Raw genomic sequence first — 23,241 nt, 5'->3', positions numbered from 1 at the left:
CGTAGTAGTCCAAGGACAGAAGTGTCAAAAGGACACCTCTCCTTTCCAAACCATACTTAAGCATACACAAGCATCAATTCATAACATCACATATATGGTAACTTCATATATGGAAAGAAATCAATAATTACAATCAACTTGTATATAATTGGTAAGTAAATCATACATGAGTCAATTTAATATAAACAAGTAATGCTACTGATATCAAGACAGTACCACAGTAGTATAACATTATAAGAATCTAATTAAAGAAATAAATTAACAAGATTCAACTATAGAAACTAAGATATGCAATTTATGTTGTTAAAGAAGTAACATCCTTACCTTTTATAATTTGCAAAGGAATCCTAAGAAATCAAGTAAGATCTTGACAAACTTGAGAAGAAGGTCCTAAACAAGTGTATACAACATATTAGGAAAGATCCCTAACAGAAAAGATATCAAAACAGACCAAATCTGGAGTTGTCAGTACTCATTGGTCGATTGGATTGGTCTATCGTCCCGATCGACCAATCAGTCGAACAATGGAGACAGTGGCCAACAAAATCAGAGTTTTAAGGATAAAGAACCGAATTTGGTGGTTCAAAAGGGTACTAAATGTCACGCCCTCCCAGCCGGTACCCTATCTGGCATACCCGAGAGTGTGATCCACAGCCCGAAGATCAGGTATCGAGTGATCAACCTCCCACATAAACAATAACATAATCATGAACAATCATAATAAAAGTGCGGAAGATAAATCATAGATCCAATAAAGAAAGAATGAATCATAAATGAATCGGAATAATAGATATAATCGTAGTATCAAATGTATAAGTAAAGTGAGGCAAAAATCCCACTTTACAACCAAATGAAAAGTAGCTCTAAAAGAATAAACTAGACAAAATCTAATCCCAAGAGCAAGTACATTGGGTAACTAAATTGTTCTCCACTTTATAGACAACATCCTTATAAGTGTAAATCTCATAAATAGCACAAGGACGCTTCCACTCAATGGTCGGACTAAGCATCGTACGGAGCATAACCACTCGCGGGATCTTCGAGTAATTGTGGTAACCGCAATCACCTTCCCCGGAGATATGCCTCTTCGCCTTGCGCTTCTTCATAGGGACCGTCATAGTACTCAAGACTGCAGGATAGTCTAACAACATTGTACAATAAAGGAATGAGTTTCAAAGAAACTCGGTAAAGCGCTTAAAAATCCATAATAACATAAATGGCAGGATTCCGGAACAAACATAAATGCAATATGATATGAGACAAGCAATGAATGAATGAATCTAACTCTATGTATGCTGGTCTCTATTGGCCGACATGCTTTAAGTCATAGCACCGTACTTCTTTAGGAAGGTCCACTCACATCCTCAACCATTTAAGATATCTTGGATTCTCTCACGGATCATTTCACCGGTCTTGAGCAGCCGATTGGTAATGGGTCCTTCATCCCTCAGGACAAACCATGGCAGGGGGTTAAGTCAACACACTCTCTCACAACCATTTGGTATAAGTATCGGCGCATGTCGGGTAAAACCTAGCCAAATGCAAGTCTTCTACTTAGTTACATCAAGTCAGATCCAGATACTTCCATTCCTCGTCCCTGACGATCCTTTCCGGTATCCTTCACACTAGAGTCCTCATAGTCCCTGACTACGGATTCATCAACCCTATTGATCATCCACATATGGTAAACGGGAAGCTCTCACGTCCTCTCACGGGTTGGTTACCGGTCTTAAGCGCCCGTGAGCCCAAGTCTAACCATATGCAACCCTACCAATAAATGGCCCCCACAATGTGATTCCTATCCTCTCACGGGTTGGTTACCGGTCTTGAGCGCCCATGAATCCCCATTGCTACCACGGGTCGTTCGGTCTCAATACCCCTCCGATTAGGGTCTGACATAACAGGACATCCTAGCCAAACACTACTAGACAATCCTAGATATGTCATCCAACAGTTTAGGAAGGTGTCCAGAGGGCATCTCCGGAAACATCCCATAATATTCCCGTAGTAGTCCAAGAACAGAAGTGTCAAAAGGACACCTCTCCTTTCCAAACCATACTTAAGCATACACATGCATCAATTCATATCATCACATATATGGTAACTTCATATATGGAAAGAAATCAATAATTACAATCACTTTTATAACATTGGTAAGTAAATCATACATGAATCAATTTAATATGAATAAGTAATGCTACTCGTAATCAAAGTTATGCAACAGTAGTATATCATTGTAAGAATCTAATTTAGGAATCATATCTATGATATTCAAATATAGAAACTAGATTCATGCTATCTATGTAATTAAGGAAATAACCATCCTTACCTTTTATAACTCGCAAAGGAATCCTAAGAAGTCAAGTAAGATCTCGGCAAACTTGAGAAGAAGGTCCTAAACAAGTATATACAACATATTAGGAAAGATCCCTAACAGAAAAGATACCAAAACATCCAACATAGACCAATTCTGGAGTTGTCTGTACTCATTGGTCGAGTGGATTGGTCGATCGGTCCAGTCGACCAATCAGTCGACCAATGCATAAAGAGCCTAAAAAAATCAGAGTTTTAAGATATGAAATCCGAATTTGGTGGTTCAAAAGGGTACTAATCAAGGGGTAGACTACATCAGTAGTATTCTAACATATAGGGGACCTCAAAACACCAATCAAATCAAGATATCAAGATCCAAATTAGGAAACAAAAAGTTACCATAATTAAATCAACCATGGATCTTGATGAATTTGAAATAGAAAACAAAGACAAGAACAATAGGAGGATGGATCATTGCTTCAGGTAAAGGTATCATGAAAACATACTTAGATCTTCAAGGAACAAGGCTTAGAAGCATAAATCTAAATAAGGAAATAAAACCTACCATATATGTAACTACCATGCATCATGAAGAACACATAGTAAGGTAGAAGAGAACACTAGAGATCTATAGATTATGGATCATGGAAGGAAAACACAAGAATTAACTACTAACATGATCAACATAGAAGATCCAAAGAGATCAAAATTCAGATTAGAAGTTTAACAAAGATTAGATCATGGTTTGATCATGATTCCTTCAAAAGCTTGCAATGATCATGGTTAAGATCATTGTTCTAGCCTCAAATCCTTAGGATGATCATGAGAACATGTTCAGAGATGTTTGCAACGAGAATGCAGCATCTCTTCTACTGTCTCAACTCAAAAAGGAAAGAAAAACAAAGATGGAGGAGAAGAAGAGAGAGTAGACATACCTTTTGATGCAAAAAGAAGAGTTTCGACGAAGATCCGTCAAGAAAACACCAAGGATGCAAGAGAGATGACTTGCAGAGGTCTTTGGTTCGTTCCAGAGTTTGGAGGCAGCAAATACGAAGTGGACTCGAGATTGGACTTAAATAGAGCAAGAACAACCTAATTGCCAAAGACAACACTCATTGGTCGAGTGGATTGGTCGATCGGCCCAGCCGATCGACCAATCGGTCGACCAATGCCGACAAAGAAGAAGACCAAAACAGGGAATTGAAGGTCCAGATCAAATCCAATCCTAAAGGGGTTTTGCACACAAGTCAAGTGACTTACCTAATAGGTAGAAATGCCTTCAAACCAAGATAGAGAGCACTCCAAGTCCATCAACTAATCAGATCTTCATCAGGATTCAGTTTCCAAAAATAGAACCTCATCATCAACTTTCATGGATTCAAAGCCAGACACCAAGTCCTCCACTGGGATGGCCCAAAGCTGACTTCTTACTTTACTTCGGGTCATCGGACCTACAAATAACAAGGTTTCCGGGTCAAGGTTAGGGCTGGGTTTTACACTAAACAAGGGGTAAACTACATTGGTAGTATCCTAACATATAGAGGACCTCAAAACACTAATCGAATCAAGTTTTCAAGTTACAAATTTGGAAACAAAAAGTTACCATAATTAGATCAATCATGGTTCTTGAAGAATTCAAGATAGAAATCATAGACAGGAACAATAGGAGAATGAATCATTGATTCAGATAAAGATATCATGGAAGGCATACTTAGATCTTCAAGAAAATAGACCTAAGAGCATAAATCTAAATAAGGAAACAAAACCTACTGTTGATACGGAATCTCGCTTGTCCTTCCCTGTCACGAACCTGCAAGATACGAGCTCGACCTTGGGGGGTCGAGGTACGTCTCCGACAAACAAGTCAGTACCAATAATAAGATCTCAACTACTCAATGGAGAACTCAAGTAATTGATCACACAAAGTATGAATACCTACCTCTTAGTGTTTACTAGAGGTCTTTATATAGTGTATGGTGATGGAGTTATATTCGGAATAACCCTGATATGAGTTGTTATAGGAAAGTAACTCTTTTAGAAGAGTCCTTTTACCTAACTAACTCTCTTCTCCAGTTATTGGGTGGTAGGAGTCTACCTTCATGAGGCCATCTCATACTGTTATTCGGATGGACTTATTAGTGTGGTCGGTCCTACCATGAACTGCCTGGCCGGATCTTGTTAGGTTACGCACCTGGTCGGATCGTGCAACCACCGGTTCAAACCGGGGATATAGAATGACCATTTTAGTCATTAACATAAGCCCCCTAGTCCATTGTGGTCGAGAACTATGTGCTCGGCTCAAGGGAGTATTTTTTAATTTAGAGGGTGTATGGTCGGCTCGACCAACACATTTTTCCTCGAAATCTGTAACGTCCTGCTCCTGCATAGCCGTCTTTTACGCACACATATCGACGCACGACCTTTGAAGTTTGTACGTGTGTGACACGTGTCATAGCTGTCGTTTCACAATAAATGTTCGTCATTATGATGAAGAGACTCTTCATCTTCTACCGTCCATCTGAGTGTTCTCCTTGGCCGTCAGATAAGAATTTTTAGTCTTTTGAAATTCCTATCATAGCTGATGACTTATCGTATTCGTTAGATTAGAATCTGCGAATTTTCATAAGTACTATTTCTTCTTCTTCCTTCCTTCTTTTCATTACTTGTCTCTGTTTTTTGCTTCTCTGTGTATTCGTCTGCATCTTCTTTTTCTCTGCAACTATTTGGAGTTGGAGAGCTGTGTTTGAAGTTTCTTCCTTTGTTTGAGATACGAGAGTTGGGTTAAAAGCTTCTAGCCTTCTTTCCTCCATCTCCTCGTTCGTTTGCTTGAAACAAGTAAGTGTCTTCCATCAGCTTTATTTTTGTCTCTTTCTATCTCTGCATTTCGAAAGCATGGTTCGTTTTTGGCAGAGTCTTATATGCTCCTTTGTGTTGTTTTTTCTCTGTTCTCTGTCTATGTCTTTTCTCCTTTTTCCTTCATATTCCCTTTATTTTAAAGAATCATGGTAATAGTGAAGAGGAGTTCTGCCATTTTGAAACATAGGAGAGACTTAGAAGAAGGAACCTCTTGTTCTGAAACTCCCGATCACCCTGTAGATCCCGACCTTAGCCATGATGGTAGGTCCGAAGATGTACCCGAGGTCTCTGTTGGTCAAGAGAATCGTAACAGGGATGGTGAGGAGGCAGTGGAGTCCCATCCTGTTATAGTCGGTCAAAGTGCTCGAGCTCGTTTCAAGGCTGAGCGACAACGGTGGAAAGATAGTTTGACCCTTGAGGAGTATAAGCTCGAACAGATCAAGGAGTTGACTCCCGATCACATTGACTATGACCCCTATTCATCTGGTCCCGACTTCATACCTTCCCAAATGACAGAGGAACGTCTAGAGTACCTTAGAGTAAAGTATGAAATTCCTTCAGATCATAGAATACGCGTGCCGACCATATATGAGCGTGCCAACTCTCCTTCCTCGGGCGAATTTGCCCTTTACGAGGATGCTCTGAAGAGTGGTTTTCGTCTTCCCGTACACCCCCTGTTTGTAGGCATAATGGTACATTTTAAAATGTGCCCGGAAATGTTTGTGCCGAACAGTTGGCGCATTTTCATTTGCTTTTGGGGTTTTTGCCAACGGGTAGGAGTTCGACCATCCCTGGCTTTGTTCCTCCATTTCTTTATGGCGAAGAGGCAGGAGCAGGATGGTTGTTTTTACCTTTCTAAACGTACCTTCTCCCAATGTGGTTGGGAGGGTAACTTTGTCAGGACGGGGACTCTGCCTTCCAATACCAAAGGTTGACGTCCCAAATATTTCTTTGTTCGGCCGCCGTCCAAACCTTCATTTCCCATTTTCTGGGTTCGTGGACCGACAACAAGTTCCAATGACATCCCTACTTTATCTGGAGCCGAGCAACGTGCTAGGGAGAAGATTCTTCGGCTTCCTTCCGAAGATAAGAACATGTATGCCGTTCACGGCCATTGTCCGGAATATCCCAATATACTACGTTATTGGGGATTCCTTCCTGGTGAGTATCTTTGGTTGTTGGTATAGTTTGTAGATGTTCATTTTGTAGCCATCTTGTATTGATCGGGGTTAACTTTTTATCTTTTCCCAGTGATGCTTAATCGGGCAGCCTGTTCCCGGGCAGCTGATGAGGATATGGAAGAGGCTGAAGCCCGTATCCCTACCAAGTCTGATCGTGTTCGGTCGGATAAAAAGAAACAAGTGCTATCAAGCCCGAAGAAATCGGCTGATGTGCCTGTTGGGCCTCCCAGGCCGAACAAGAAAAAGGCTGCTGCAGGGTCTGAAGTAGATGCTGGTGCCTCCCCTTCTGCTCCTCGTGAGGATACCCCGAGCACTCAAACTGCTGACATTCCTTCCAGTGGACCGTTGAAAGCTGGATCTTATGTTTTGAACAATACAACTGATGGTACTGAAGTTGCTAAGGCATGGTTGCCGGCAGTACTGCTTCCTACCGACCAACAGTTTCTTCAAAAAATTGGACCCACCCGGACTCAAGATATAATGACTAGGTATGTGGCTTCTGTATAAGATTGTTTTTTCCCGTGCAGCCCTCTTTCCTCATTTTTTGCCCTTTCTTCTTGGTAGGTTGGTTTGTGCCTTATCTCAAGCTTGGGGAGGCAATTTGGAGGTTGCTCGGAGGGATCAATCCACCATTTACCATCTTGATTATAAAGTCAAGGATTTGAATGGTCGGTTGGAGTGTGCAATTGGTGAAAACGCTGCCTTGAGGGATGAGAAAGCTATTATTGATGCTCGGGCTCTATCTGCCGAAGAGCGCATTTCAGTTCTCGAGCATGAGGTTGCAAGTTTGAAGATTTCTCTGGAAGACAAAGATGCTGCCCTTACGTAGCTCAAGTAGGAGAAGGATCAGTTTATAAAAGATTTGACCGATCAACTCGCTCAAGCTTGCCCGACCTCTTTTGAGAATCTTTCCGAGGAATTACGTCGGGATGTGATTCAGAGGTGGGTACGTACTAAAGGTTGCATTGGATTTGTCTCCAAAGTTGCAGCCCCGGGCTTCAAGTATGATCGGAAGGACGCTTTTTCTAAAGTCATTGAAAGTTATCCGGAAATCGACCTTGGATTGTTACAAAAATATGTCGATCCAAGTATCTTTGACGAGCTTAGGCTTCCTCGACCATCTTGGGCAGTTGGTAAGGATGCTTTCCCTTTGCCGAAGAGGGTGGGCGTGCAGGATTTTTTAGACTCCGACTGGGAACCGGCCCCTGAGGAGGAAGATGAAGCCGGTCCCTCGACGACTACTGATCCAGTCGACCTCTTGCCGACCACCAATCCAACCGATGATGTAATTGCCCAATAGCCTTCCTTTTTTCTTTGGGCAATTTATTGTTTGTTGTTTAGGAACAACTTTTTGAACAATGATGAACTTGTAATAGATAGGTTATTTTGCCAATGTAAACTTTTGTTTATTTATGGAAATATCCTCTTTTTGCACAAGTATACTTGTTTGGTAAGATAACCTTGTTTGGCATATTTCCCCCTTCATATCAAGTTTACTTGGTCAGTTTAATACCCTTGTTCGGTAGACAAGGTTTACTTTTGTATCATCTCAAGCCATGCTGTTCGGTATAGTAAGGTTTTGTTCGGTCAAGAACTAAGTAGCTGTTCGTCAACATCTGCTTGTTCATAACCCCTTCCTCCCGGCATGTTAACTTGGTATGATTCTGGAGTTTTTATGCCTAATAAATGTTAGGTCTTTATTGCCTATTGAGTGTAGGTCTTTCATGCCTGAGATTTTCAGGTCTTTTTTGCCTGAGATTTTCAGGTTTTTTTTTTGCCTGAGATTCTCAGGTCTTTTTTCTGCCTGAGAGTTTCAGGTCTTTTTTGAGTAGTAATCTGTACGAAATGTCTTTATTTATATATAAAAACTAATCTGACTTCTTGGGATTATGATTCTCCCATGTTGTCTACATACTGAAATAAATAGGAAAACTGGAATAAAATGCTCAAAATTTTGTCATGTTCACGACTTTCTTAGATACTATTTTTATTGATAGTATTTCCTGAGATTGTTTGAATTCCAGGATCGAGGGATCCTGTTGCTTGTTTCCGGATCTTGTAAATGATATGCTCCGGGAGCGACTTGTCGTATGACTATGTATGGTCCTTCCCAATTTGGGGATAACTTTCCTTGATTGGTCGGATCTGAAGCAGTTGTTCGGCGAAGTACCAGTTCGCCTGGCAAGTATTGTTCATTTCGAACCTTGGCATTATAATATGTTGCTATTCTTCTTTGATATTCTTCAAGGCGGAATTGGGCTTTGTCCCTCACTTCGTCAATTAGATCTAGATTGGTTCGCATTCCTTCGATGTTTGCCTCTTCTTCAAATTCTATTTCTTGAAGGGATCCAATTTGGATTTCAACTGGGACTCTGGCCTCTGCTCCATATGCTAGTCGGAATGGAGATTCTCCTGTGGTCGTCCTTGGAGTTGTTCGGTACGACCACAGTACACTAGGTAGTTCGTCTACCCATCTCCCTTTCATCTGGTCGAGCCTCTTCTTGAGCCCATCGAGCATGGTTCTATTAGTAACCTCAACCTGGCCGTTACTTTGGGGATAAGCTACTGAAGAGAATCTATGCTCGATCCCTTGTTCTCTGCAAGATGTTGAGAATGCTGCACTTTCGAATTGCTTTCCATGGTCGGTTACTAATATTTTTGGAACTCCATATCTGTATGATATGTTATGCTTGACAAAACGCTTCATCTGCTCGGTACTGATAGTCGCAAGGGGTTCAGCTTCTACCCACTTTGTAAAGTAGTCTATTGCAACTACCAAGTATTCTCTTCCTCCCGATCCTTTAGGTAACTTCCCTACCAAGTCTATTCCCCATCTTGCAAAAGGTATTGGGGATAGAGTTGATGTTAAAGGAACTGCGGGGATATGGGAGATCTTTGCATGTGCCTGGCACTTGTCACACTTCTTGATGAAGTCTTTGGCTTCTTCTTCTAAGGTCAGCCAATAAAATCCTTGGCGTATAATTGTATTGGAGAGTGTTCGGGATCCTACGTGAGACCCGCAGGTTCCTTCATGAACTTCTCTTAACACATTTGTAGCTTCTACTGGTCCCAAACATCTTAGAAGTGGTCGAGTGAATGATCTTTTGTATAACAGTCCGTCCCTGATGGTGAACCTGGCTGCTCTTTGTCTTATTGTCCGAGCAATTTTTTGGTTCTTTGAGAGGATCGTTGCTACTTCCTCGATCATGATCTTCATTGAACAGAGGATCTTTATTTGGAATTTCTTTCTCAGATGCCCGGGATTTTTTGCCTACCTTCTCTTTTGACTTCTGTCTGTCTTCTAGAGATGGTCGAGGCGTTCGATCAGGATTTCAACAATGAAGTCTGCCAGGGATTGAGCTTTGATGCTTGGTCGGGGTTTGAATTCTATTTGATGTTCACTCAATTCCACTGCCCATGTCACCATCCTTCCTGCCAGGTCTGGTCGGTGAAGGATTTTTTTGAGTGGTAAATTCGTCATCACTGTAATGGGATGAAATTGGAAATATGGACGGAGTTTTCTGGCCGCTATAACCAGTGCCAGGGCTTGTTTGTCCACTTCTGGGTAGCGAGTCTCGGCATCATTTAGGACATGACTGACATAGTAGACAGGTTGTTGTATGTTACCCTCTTCTTGCACGAGGACTGCACTAACCGCTACCGACGAAGCGGCTAAATATAGTTGTAACTCCTTCCTTCTGGTCGGCATAACGAGCAATGGTGGTCGGGATAGTTTGTCTTTTAGGTCTTCAAATGCTCCCTGGCATTCATCATTCCAGATGTTTCCTTTCTGACCTGCTACCTGCTTTAAAATTTTGAAGAATGGCAGGCATTTCTCCCCTGATCTAGAAATAAATCTATTCAATGCTGCCACCCGACCAGTTAGGCATTGGACTTCTCTAATGGTTTTGGGTGCTTTCATATCCAAAATTGCCCTGATTTTCTCAAGATTGGCTTCGATTCCTCTTTGGGATACCATGAACCCGAGGAATTTACCAGAAGATACCCCGAAAGCACACTTTTCAGGATTGAGCTTCATCTTGTATTTTCGGAGTACTTTGAATACTTCTGCCAGGTCAGTTAGATGATTTTCTTTTGAGATGCTTTTCACCAGCATGTCGTCCACATACACCTCCATATTTCGACCAATTTGATGTTTGAAAATTTTATTTACCGCTCTTTGGTATGTTGCTCCCGCATTTTTTAGACCGAAAGGCATTACTTTATAGTAATAGCTGTCCCTATCAGTCATGAATGACGTATGCTTTTCGTCCTCAGGATGCATAAGGATCTGATTGTATCCTGAATATGCATCCATGAAACTGAGCATTTCGTGTCCTGCCGTTGCATCTATAAGAAGATCGATTCTTGGTAGTGGATAGTGATCCTTTGGGCAGGCTTTGTTGAGATCTGTGTAATCAGTACACATCCGCCATTTCCCATTTGCTTTTTTGACCATTACCACGTTAGCTAGCCATTGCGGGTGGTCTGTGCATTTTATAAAGCCAGATTGTTTTAGCTTTTGCACTTCAGTTCGAATGGCTTCATGTTTTTCAATGGCGAAGTTTCTTCTTTTCTGAACAACCGGGATTGCCTGTGGATCAATACAGAGTTTATGCTCAGCCACCTCCCTGTCGATCCCTGGCATGTCTTCAGCCGACCAAGCGAAAACATCATAATTCTTTTTTAGAAACTCAGTGAGCTCTGATTTGAAATCTGCTTCTTGTTCGGAACCGATAATGGTACCTTGCTCCATCTGGTCGGGATTGGACTGGATTCTTTCTAGCTTTTCCACTGGTTTAGCTCTTTGCAAAGTTTCTTCATCACGGTCGTCCCTCACTTCAATGGTCATGGTCGAGGTCGTCCTTTTCTTTTTCCGCATGTAGTCGTTGTAACTTTGCCGGCTACTTTTCTGGTCGGCTACACATTCTCCAATTCCCTCAGTGGTCGGGAATTTCATCTTCATGTGTAGCGAGGAAACCACTGCTTCAAGTGCACGAGGGTTGGTCGTCCTATGATTGCATTGTATGCTGATAAATCTCGTACGACCATAAAATTAGTCTGTATGATTCTGTCTCGTGGGTGCTCTCCAATCCGTAGCTCTAACCGGATTGTTCCTTCTGCTCGGGTTGATGATCCCGTGAAACCATAAAGCTGGGTTTCGCAAGGGACGAGCATGTTTTCTTGTAGCTTCATCTTTTTGAATGCGTCTAAAGATAGTATGTCTGCTGATGATCCAGTATCCACCAATACTCTATGAATTTCAGTTCCTTCCAGGGAGATTTTGACTACCAAGGCATCATCATGAGGGATTATGATATCCCGTAGATCCTTGGAAGAGAAAATTATTGGGTCAGTAGATATGTTTTTATGGGTTTCAGTATTCCCAGTATATCGTACTTTTCTTTTTGCTTGTCGATTTGATTCTTCTGTCGGACCACCAAATACAATATAGACTGGAGATCTTTTTCTTGTTTTTCATCCGCCTCAGGTCGGCGTTTGGGCGGACTTCTCCTTTCTTCTTTGTGGCTCGATCTTTCTCTCTTCGGGACAGGGTTGTCCTGTGGTCGGCCATCTTCTTTAGATTGGATATACTTCTTTAAGTGTCCTCGAGAAATTAAGTTTTTTATCTCTGTCTTTAGATTTTTGCAATCGTCCGTCCAATGGCCGTGATCTTTGTGATATTCACAATATTTTCGTTTATCACGTTTTCCTGGAGGTGCTCGGATTTTATCAGGCCACTTCATATGTCCTTGATTTTTTATTTGCATCAAGATTTCGGATATTCTTGTATTCAGTGGTGGGAGATTACTAATCTCTTGCTTTTTTGGGGATTCTGCTCGAGCTTTCTTGGTCGAGCTTATCCCTAACATCCTGGTCGGTTGAGCCCTTTATCGACTGCTTCTTCTTTCGGCCCTTGGTTCTCTTTTTCGAGATTCTATGGTTTCCGAAATCTCTGCTTGTTTGTGACATCTTTCATTCAGTTCCGCATATGTTTTTGGCATATCTTGGAGCAGCCGCTCTAGCAATCCTTCATGAGTAATTCCTTGGTATAACGCATGAAAGGCAATTTTCTCGTCCATGCTTTCAATTTGCATGGTAAGATTATTGAATCTCTGAAGGAAACTTCGGATAGATTCCGTTCTACCTTGTTTTATAGAAAACAAAGTATCTTCTCTTTTCTTCAATCCGACTCCTCCCTGGAAGCGCAGCACAAACACTCGTCCTAGTTGATCGAAACTCATAATTGAACCGCTTGGCAGTGCCAAGAACCAGTCTAATGCGGAACCGGTTAAAGAGGCTGCAAAACTTTGGCACATGGCTGCCTCATTATGCTTATAAATTGACATGGTCGATCTGTAGCGAGTGATGTGATGTTTTGGACATTGTGATCCATCAAACAGTATGAAAGTTGGGCATTTGAAACTCTTTGGTATTTCCACCTCAGAGATAGCTTGGATGAAAGGATCCTCTTTTAGAAAAGCATATAGCTCTTCTTTCTTTGGATCGTTTAACTTGTTTACCTTCTCGTCTAACTCTTTGATTAGTTTGCTCAAACGATCTTCCCGCTTGCTCGGTCCGGACTCAACTCTCTTGTTTTTTGGTTCTTTGAGAGGATCGTTGCTACTTCCTCGATCATGATCTTCATTGAACAAAGGATCTTTATTTGGAATTTCATTCTCAGATGCCCGGGATTTTTCGCCTACCTTCTCTTTTGACTTCTGTCCGTCTTCTAGAGATGGTCGAGGCGTTCGATCAGGAATGACCAAGTGGTTATTCTTGCTTCCCTCAAATATTTTTTGAGTATTTTTAGGATCTGCATTAGGGGCAATTATATGACCCACGGCCATCCTAAGTAGTTCATTCATGGAGGATAATTCCTCCCGAAGCTTTGTTTGTTCCTTCTGGAGTGTCTCAACTTGATTTGCTAATGCTCCATGATTCGGGTGTTCGGGGTTTTTCTCCCCTTGATCGGTATTCTTCTCCACCTGATCGGGAATTACCGATTTTTCAGGTTGAGGAATTCCCTTCGAAGCATCATCCTCCACCTCCTTCTGATTTACAGCCTTCACTTTCGATCGCACCATGACTTTTTGATGCAATTCCCACAGACGGCGCCAATTGTTGATACGGAATCTCGCTCGTCCTTCCCTGTCACGAACCTGCAAGATACGAGCTCGACCTTGGGGGGTCGAGGTACGTCTCCGATGAACAAGTCAGTACCAATAATAAGATCTCAACTACTCAATGGAGAACTCAAGTAATTGATCACACAAAGTATGAATACCTACCTCTTAGTGTTTACTAGAGGTCTTTATATAGTGTATGGTGATGGAGTTATATTTGGAATAACCCTGATATGAGTTGTTATAGGAAAGTAACTCTTTTAGAAGAGTCCTTTTACCTAACTAACTCTCTTCTCCAGTTATTGGGTGGTAGGAGTCTACCTTCATGAGGCCATCTCATACTGTTATTCGGATGGACTTATTAGTGTGGTCGGTCCTACCATGAACTGCCTGGCCGGATCTTGTTAGGTTGCGCACCTGGTCGGATCGTGCAACCATCGGTTCAAACCGGGGATATAGAATGACCATTTTAGTCATTAACACCTACCATAGATGTAACTGTCATGATTCATGAAGAAAGCATGGTATGGTAGAAGAGAAACAACTAGAGATTGATAGATCATGGATCATGTAAAGAAAACACAGCAATTGACTACTAACATGGTCAATATAGTAGATCTAAGAAGATCAGAATTTAAATCAAAAGATGAACAAAGACAAGATCATGATTTGATCATGATTCCTTCAAAAGCTTGCAATGATCATGGTTAAGATCATTGCATTAGCCATTAATCCTTAGGAAGATCATGAGAGACAAGTCCAAAGATGTTTGCAACAGAGAATGCAGCATCTCCTCTACTGTCTCAACTCAAAAAGGAAAGAAAAACAGAGATGGAGAAGAAGAAGAGAGTGTAGACATACCTTTGATGCAAGAGGAAGAGTTTTGACGAAGATCCGTCAAGATAAACACCAAGGACGCAAGGGAGATGACTTGCAGAGGTCTTTGGTTCGTTCCAAAGAGTTTGGAGGCAGAAAATACGAAGTAGACTCGAGATTGGACTTAAATAGAGCAAGCAAGACCTAATTACCAAAGACAAAACCCATTGGTCGAGTGGATTGGTCGACTGGTCCAGTCGACCAATGAGTCGACCAATCAGTTCAGCAACTCCTAAACAGGGAATTGAAGGCCCAGATCAAATCCAATCCTAAAGGGGTTTTGCACACATATCAAGTGACTTACCTAATAGGTAGAAATGCCTTCAAACCATGATAGAGAGCACTCCAAGTCCATCAACTAATCCGATTTTCATCAAGATTCAGTTTCCATAAATAGAACCTCATCATCAACACTCATGGATTCAAAGCCAGACACCAAGTCCTCCACTGGGATGGCCCAAAGCTGACTTCTTACTTTACTTCGGGTCACTGGACCTACAAATAACAAAGTTTCCGGGTCAAGGTTAGGGCTGGGTTTCACAATTTTCCCCAAGGAAACTACAATTTTGGTGAATTTCCTTGTGGTTTGGGAGCTCCTGGCGTATAATGTCATTATCCGCAGGCCATCCTTAACAAAGCTAGGTGTTGTAGTCTCAACGAAGCATATGAAGATCAAATTCCCAACTGATAAGGGAATTGGTCAAGTATCTTCCGATCAAAGAATCTCCGGACAATGCTATGTGGTGTACTTGAAGGATAAGGATGATCCAAAGAAAGCCACGACATTACCAATTGAGATACGTGACGATCGGGATGAAGAAGAGATACAAAGACCTGTGCCGGTGGAGAAGTTGGAACGAATCCAGCTGGATCGTGATGATGAAAAAAGAACGACTCATATTGGATCCGAACAACTAGAGGAATTCAAGTCAGAACTGAAAATTTTCCTTCGGGAAAATAAAGATGTATTCGCATGGTTTGTTGAAGACATGCCAGGAATAGATCGAAAAGTGGCAGAACACAAGCTTTGGATAGACCCAAAGGCGAAACTAGTGGTCCAAAGAAAGAGGAACTTCTCAATGGAGAAACACGAAGCTATCAGAGGGGAACTTGAGAAGTTGAAAAATTCATGATTCATCGAGCCTATTGAATGCCCGACTTTGTTGGCCAATGTGGTAATGGTCAAGAAAGCAAATGGGAAATGGAGGATGTGTACTGACTACACAGACCTCAACAAGTCTTGCCTAAAGGATTGTTATCCCTTGCCTCGATAGATCTCTTGATAGATGCCACAGCAGGATATGAAACCCTTAGTTTCATGGATGCTTATTCGGGGTATGACCAGATCCTAATGAGTCAAGAAGATGAAAAGTTCACGGCTTTCATGACTGATCGTGAAAGTTTTTATTACAAAGTCATGCCGTTCAGCTAACATAGCTGATGACCTTTAAGCAATCATAGAAATCCAATCCTAGTGTTTTTCTGCTTCTCCCGAAATCAAAATGGTGCGTTGAACTGCAATGCTCCCATAGAGTTTCAACAAGACTGTATTTAGAATGGTTAGTTATATTATCGCAAAGACCCTTCCAATAAATCTTATTTTCATTTACACCCAAAAAAAAAAAAAAAGAAGCAGCATTCCTCCGCCTATGAATGTTATTTGATGAAGACATTGTTGTTGGATTTTTCAATTCTTTTTCCTCATATTTTTGTAAGGGCATTTTTGAAATTAAAGAAAAATAAACAGTGGGTTAACTATTTTACTAACAGAATGGACTTAAGTGTTTAATGAATTGAGGTGTCTATGTATTTCAAACAAAAAGTGGGGTGTTAGTACTTTAAAGCCACCATTTTAGGTGCTAGTGCAATTTGTTCAAATCTTTATAAGGTAAAAATATATCAAAGACGCTCGTTAATGTCAGGAAATCACAATTAAGTACTGATGTAAGCAAGTTAAATAATTCAAAATGACAAGAATAATTTGAACAAGAAGCCTTGACTCTTTTTTTGTCTCCTTGTAGCGTCTATGACTACTTCGTTTCCCAATCATAAATCTTCATAAAGTTTGGAATATATGTGATATGGAGAGTTTATGATCAGACCGGGTTCATACCTGGTCCGACCCTTGACCCGGGGCCGCCCCGGGCCGAGCCCCCCCCCCCCCCCCCCCCCCCCCCCCCCAAGGCCCCCCCCCCCAAGAAAAACCCTTCCTCCGCCCCAAGCGTGCCTAATCTTACTTATGGATTAGGGTAATCACCCTAATGATGGCAGACTCAAACTGACGGCTGCGGATAATCATTATCGAAGGGATAACCATCGCATAACCTAAAGGTTATCTCAGGAGTCCTCTACTAGCCCAAACTAGTAGAAGTCTATCGCTCAACGGATCTAACTGATAGGATCCAACGAATACCCGAAGAAGGCTCAAGTGCATCCAACGAAGGAGATTCGAAGGTACACTCTATATAAACCTCACTACCATACAAGGTGAGGGAGGGATCAATCGATCGAAAAGAATACTATCTGAGACTCAGGTTCAGATACATACTGATAGACCTAAACTATCAGCGATTTGCTATCTAGATCACCTTTCCCGATTCTTCATTCCTTAGCTCTGTGCTTCTAGCAGAGCCGTTTGTGATTAAGTTCATCAACTGACTTAGCCTTCGGAGGTGGACTCCCGACCCCAGCGGTCGGGCCACATCTGACACTTTCGTTTTGCAGGTCATCACGAGGAGATCTAAGGGCTTAGCAGATTTTGGACGCATCAATTGGCGCTGTCTGTGGGAAACGACTTGAAAAGCCATGGTGACTAGATCAGCAGCCGCTGCAGCCGCTGCACAACGCAATTCCGGTGTTCAGATACATGGAGTGAATAATCCGGATATTCCCCAGGAAAGCCAAAATCCTATCGAGGTGGATGGTGGCCAGGGAGGACGTAATCCTCCTCCTGATACAATCCAAGATCAATTGGATCAGGTAAAGATTCAACTCTTGGAGGTGAGCCAAGCACTCCGCATGCTCACCGGGCGAGTGGTTTTACCACAAGAGCCCGATCAACGCGATTCAGGGAGACGTGCATTGCCACGTGACCAGAGACTGGCTGAAGACCGGAATGATGATCAGAATTTCCGTGAAGGAGACCGAGGACTTCGGAGGATCGATGATCAACCGAGGCGAGGCGATCGGTTTGACAGACCGCAAGAGAGTACAACTGATTCAAACACAAGGTTGGATACGGGGGTAAGAACTCACTCACCCACTTGTCGGAAGAACCGTTCGTGATGATCGAGCGGTTCGTGACTAGAGGAATGCTCGGGAAGGACGGACTGTTCGTGATGATCGAGTAGCACGGGATGATCGTGTTAATCGAGGTCGTGATCATATTGCTGAAGATCACCCGACCTAGATTGGTCAAGAATTGGCCAACATCAATGAGAAATTAGGGCAGTTGGCTAAGGGAAGAATAAATGAGGATATTTACTCAGTCATTCGGAAGACTCCTTTTCTTGAGCCAATTGCGGGATATCGGTTTCCCCATAACTTCCGTTTGCCTACCTTCTCAACATTCGATGGCTCCGGAGATCCAACAGCTCACATCGGCTATTACCAACAAACCATGGCGAGTTTCGAGTAATTCGATGAAATTTTATGCGGGGTTTTTGGTTCATCTTTAACTGGAGCAGCACAAAAGTGGTTTTCGAACCTCCCCTCTGGAAGGATTGTAAACTTTGACGAATTGGCACGCCAATTCAAAGGGCGATTCCAGAGTGGGATACAGGTCAAGAAAACGGAAGAAACCTTGTTTCTTGTCAAACAAGGAAAGAGCGAATCGATCGAGAGAGTTTCCGAAAAGATTCAACAAAGTGACGATGGAGATAGAAAACTTGGATGAACAAGTAGCCAGAACTGCTCTATTCACAGGACTCACTAATCGGAAACTCCTGGAGTTATTACTACGGGATATGCCCGCGACTTATGTTGAGTTGGTACGAGAGATGCCGAAGCGAGGCTGAAGTCATGGAGATTCTAGATGCGTGCCAAGGAGATAATAAAGTCTCCAATAAGGAACAAAAGGCTCCTGAGCAGAAGCAGAAGCCAAAGAAAAATGTTCGCGATCGGGTTGGAAAATCCCAGCCTTGGCGCCAAAGGTCCCCCGGTAAAAGTGAGTACACTCCATTGAATGCTCCTCAGGCTGATATTTTGAATATCCTCAAAAGAAAAAATATTTTAAAGTGGCCGCCTAAAATTCTTTTGAAACCCGGAGAAGCGGCGGGATCGGGAAAAGTATTGCCGATTCCACAAGGACTATGGTCATTATACTAATGACTGTCGTCATCTGAAGGCAAATATTGAGAGATTGATATCTCAAGGACATCTGTCCAGTTTGTTAGCCGGGAGAAGGGAGGAGCCACGTGAGCCACGTGCGGCTGCTCCAAAGAGGGATCGTTTGGTTAGTTCAAAACGATCGAGGGAGGCCCCGAAGTCTAAAAAAGGCAAGGAGGTGATTGAAGCTGCTACTCGGTCACCGATCCTTACCATCTTCGGGGGACCAGAGCCCGAATCATTCCGGAGTCTGAAAACAAAATCCAAATTTGTTGGAGCCGGAGAGGCGCAGAAGCGGAAGAAGCTGAATGGTGAAGATTCTATCACCTTTAGCGAGGAAGATGAAGGAGACGTTTGTTTACCTCATGATGATGCTATAGTCATCAAGGTAGAGATTGCACGGCGGGAAGTGCATAGAGTTTTGATTGATACGAGTCTGCAGCTGACCTAATTTCCTACGAAGTGTATCAAAAATTGAAGGTGGATCAGGACTTGATGAAACCTTCATCTACACACCTATATGGCTTTGCAGGGTCATCTGCAGTAGCGGAAGGATCGGTTCAGTTGGATTTATCCATTGGAAGTTTTCCTAAGGAAACAACTGTCCGAATCAATTTTTTGGTGGTTCGAGAACTACCAGCCTATAATATGATTCTCGGGCGACCATCTTTATCCAAGATAGGTGCTATTGTTTCAACAAAACACACGAAGATAAAATTCCCGACTGATATGGGAATTGGTCAAGTCTCCTCGACCCGGAAGATCTCTCGGCGGTGTTATGTTGCCTATTTAAAAGACAAGGAGGGTCCGAGGAAGGTTACTGCCCTCCCCATAGAAGTTCGAGATGATCGGGAAGAGACAGAGATACAAAGGCCCGAACCAGTGGAGAAAGCTGGAGCAAATCCAGTGTGTACCGAAGATGAGAAAAAGATTACTTATATCAGGTCTGAACAGCTGGAAGAGTTTAAAGATGAGTTGAAGTTTTTTCTTCAACAGAATAAGGATGTATTCGCATGGTCTGCTGAGGACATGCCTAGAATCGATCGGGCCATTGCAAAGCACAAACTCTGGATAGACCCTAAGGCGAAACCGGTGATACGAAAAAGAAGAAATTTCTCCATTGAAAAGTATGAAGCCGTTCGAAGCGAAGTTGAAAAACTTAAGGATTCTGGTTTCATAGAACCAATCGAGTGCCCAACTTGGTTGGCCAACGTGGTGATGGTGAAAAAGGCGAATGGGAAGTGGAGGATGTGTCTGAGACTACACGAGATCTAAACAAAGCTTGCCCAAAAGATTGCTACCCGTTGCCTCGGATTGACCTCTTGATAGATGCGACTACAGGATATGAAACTTTAAGTTTCATGGATGCCTACTCAAGGTATAATCAGATCCTTATGAATAAGGAGGATGAGAAGTATACGGCTTTCATGACTGATCGTCAGAGCTATTATTACAAGGTCATGCCTTTTGGCCTGAAGAATGCAGGAGCAACATATCAGAGGACCGTCAACAAGATTTTCAAAGAGCTGATAGGAAAGAATGTTGAAGCTTATGTTGACGACATGCTAGTAAAAAGCTTTACAAAAGCAAATCATATTGCAGATTTGAGTGAGGTTTTCTCAGATCTTGCGGAAACATCAAATGAAGTTAAACCCGAGAAAAATGTGCCTTTGGAGTCTCCTCGGGCAAATTTTTGGGTTTTATGGTATCACAAAGGGGAATTGAGGCTAATCCTCGCCAAAATACAAGCTCGATAGATATGGAGGCTCCCAAAACCGTTCGGGATGTACAATGTTTGACGAGGAGAGTTGCTTTGCTTTAAATCGATTTATCTCCAAGTCCGGAGAAAAATGTTTGCCTTTCTTCAAGGCACTTAAAGACCTCGAAGGGCGATAAGGAAGCAAAGTGGACTGAAGAGTGCCGGGAAAGCTTTTGAGGAATTAAAAGAAGCACTTGGACAACCACCGATCCTGTCCGGGCCGGAGAAGGGGGAAATATTACAGCTATATCTAGCGACGTCCCTTTCGGCGGTCGGTGCGAGTACTTGTTCGGGAGAAAGATAAAAAACGATGGCCGATTTACTATGTAAGCCACGTGTTACTAGATGCGGAAACGAGATATTCGCAGATTGAGAAGCGAGCTCGGCTCTCATGATGGCCGCCGGGAAGCTAAGGCCATATTTTCAGGCTCATCCAATTAAGGTATTTACAACTTTTCCTCTTAGTAAAGTTCTTAACAAACTTGATTTGTCCGGAAGGATGGTATCCTCGGTCGGTTGAGCTCGGTGAGTTCCAAGTGAGCTTTAAGCCCGAACTGCAATCAAGGCTCGGGCATTAGCCGACTTTGTAGTAGAAACTACTGCACCGATGGAGCCCACCATAGAGGATCCCATTATACCAACCACTTGGGAGGTATATGTGGATGGTTCGAGTAATAAAGATGGAGCGGTACTTGAAATTCTACTAAAAAGTCCAGCGGGATTTATTATTCGATATTCTTTGAGATTCGCATTTGATGCAAGTAATAACGAAGCGGAATATGAGGCCCTGATAGTAGGACTTCGGTTGTCAAAAGCATTAGCTATTGCAAATGTTACTATTTATAGTGACTCTCGGCTTATAGTCAACCAAGTCCGGGGGGAGTATGGCATTAAAGAACCACGCTTGCAAAAATATCGGGAGATAGTGCGGGCATTTCAAAACCAATTTCGAATTTGAAGATATCTTAGATTTCGAGGAATGAAAATTCGATGGCGGATGAGCTATCCCGACTAGCCAATGCCAAGGAAAAGAATCTAGACCCTTCGGTCTACATTGAAGAGATAACTTTTCCAAGTTATCATGAGAAAGAAATTTCTTATATTGAAGCGAACGTTCTTTGGATGGATCCAATAATCGAGTATCTAAGGGATGACAAATTACCCGAGAATCCAGTAGAGGCAAGGTTGATCAAGATTCGATCAGCTAGATTTGTCATTCGAGAATGGGAGACTATACAAAAGATCTTATGCTGGACCCCTTATGAGATGTATAGGCCCCGAAGGAGCAAAATCAGCTTTGGCTGAGGTTCATGAAGGAATTTGTGGAGCTCACATGGGTGGCCGAGCCCTGGCTTACAAAATTCTAAGACTTGGGTTATATTGGCCTAAGATCCAAGAGGCTGCTATGGACTACGTTCGTCGATGTGGTAACTGTCAAATTCATGCTACAGTATCGAAGCGCCCGGCGGAAACTATGACTTCAATTCTAAATCCCATTCCCTTTGCAATGTGGGGAATTGATATCATGGGCAAATTCACCAAGGCATCGGGCGGACGAGAATATCCGATAGTAGCAATTGATTACTTCACAAAATGGGTAGAAGCCAATGCACTGGCGACAATTACGAGAGAAAAAGTGGAGAAATTTGTGCTTGAATCAATCATATATCGCTTTGGAATTCCAAAGATTATTGTCACCGACCATGGTACTCGGTTCATTGTCCACAATTTGAGCAATTCTGTGGAACATATATGATCGAGCATCGTATGTCCTCGGTGGCATACCCCCAAAGCAATGGCCAGGTATAGGTTACTAACCGAACGCTACTGGAAGGAATAAAGAGAAGACTCGAAGTCGACAAAGCTTCTTGGGTCGAAGAACTACATAATGTCTTGTGGGCTTATAGAACTACGGTTCGAACACCCACAGGAGAAACTCCATTCAGGTTGGCATATGGATCCGAAGCATTGGCACCAGTGGAGATAATGGCGGGGACGTTACGGGATCGTGAATTCGAGGAAAAAGCAAATGAACAAGGACTGCTTGATAGTCTTGATTTGTTGGACGAAGTTCGGGCAAAGGCAATAGCACGAACTCAACATTATCAAAGAAGGATAGCGTCTCATTATAATACTCGAGTGAAGAATCGTCGGTACTTAGCCGGAGATCTGGTGTTGAGAAACACCCTAGCTTCCGACCCGCGTCACCAAAGAAAGTTGGACCCTTCCTGGGAAGGACCTTAAATGGTTGTGAAACCGATCGGTTCAGGAGCTTACAGGCTGAAGAACATCAATTCCCAGAAAGAGTTGGATCGTTCGTGGAATGCTAGGCATCTCAAAAAGTTTTATCCTTGAGGATGATTTCAATTTTGTTCGCGATGTAATCATTTTCAACTCAATCAATGCAATTTTTGGCTTTCAACAAACTATCTTTTGATTGGGGGCATCATACACCACATTCAAGAACAAGATCCAACTATAAGGCATCGGTTTAAAACCCGAGTGAGTTCCTTCTCAGACTTATTGTATTTCTCCGGAAATCCTTAAGTAAAGGCATCGGTTTAAAACCCGAGTGAGTTCCTTCTCAGACTTATTGTATTTCTCCGGAAATCCTTAAGTAAAGGCATCGGTTTAAAACCCGAGTGAGTTCCTTTTCAGACTTATTGTATTTCTCCGGAAATCCTTAAGTAAAGGCATTGTTTTAGACAATTAAGACCTAATACAACGGCGATTCAAGTGGCTAGCAAAGTTCAAGATAAAGTAATTTCTTATTTCTTCAAAAGATCCAAAGAGGCCAGTATCA

The sequence above is a fragment of the Hakea prostrata genome, chromosome 3 (genome assembly GCF_041222555.1).
Source record: "Hakea prostrata isolate BN-2017 chromosome 3, UWA_Hpros_2, whole genome shotgun sequence".
NCBI lineage: Eukaryota > Viridiplantae > Streptophyta > Magnoliopsida > Proteales > Proteaceae > Hakea > Hakea prostrata.
Note: the sequence above shows the minus strand (reverse complement) of the source record.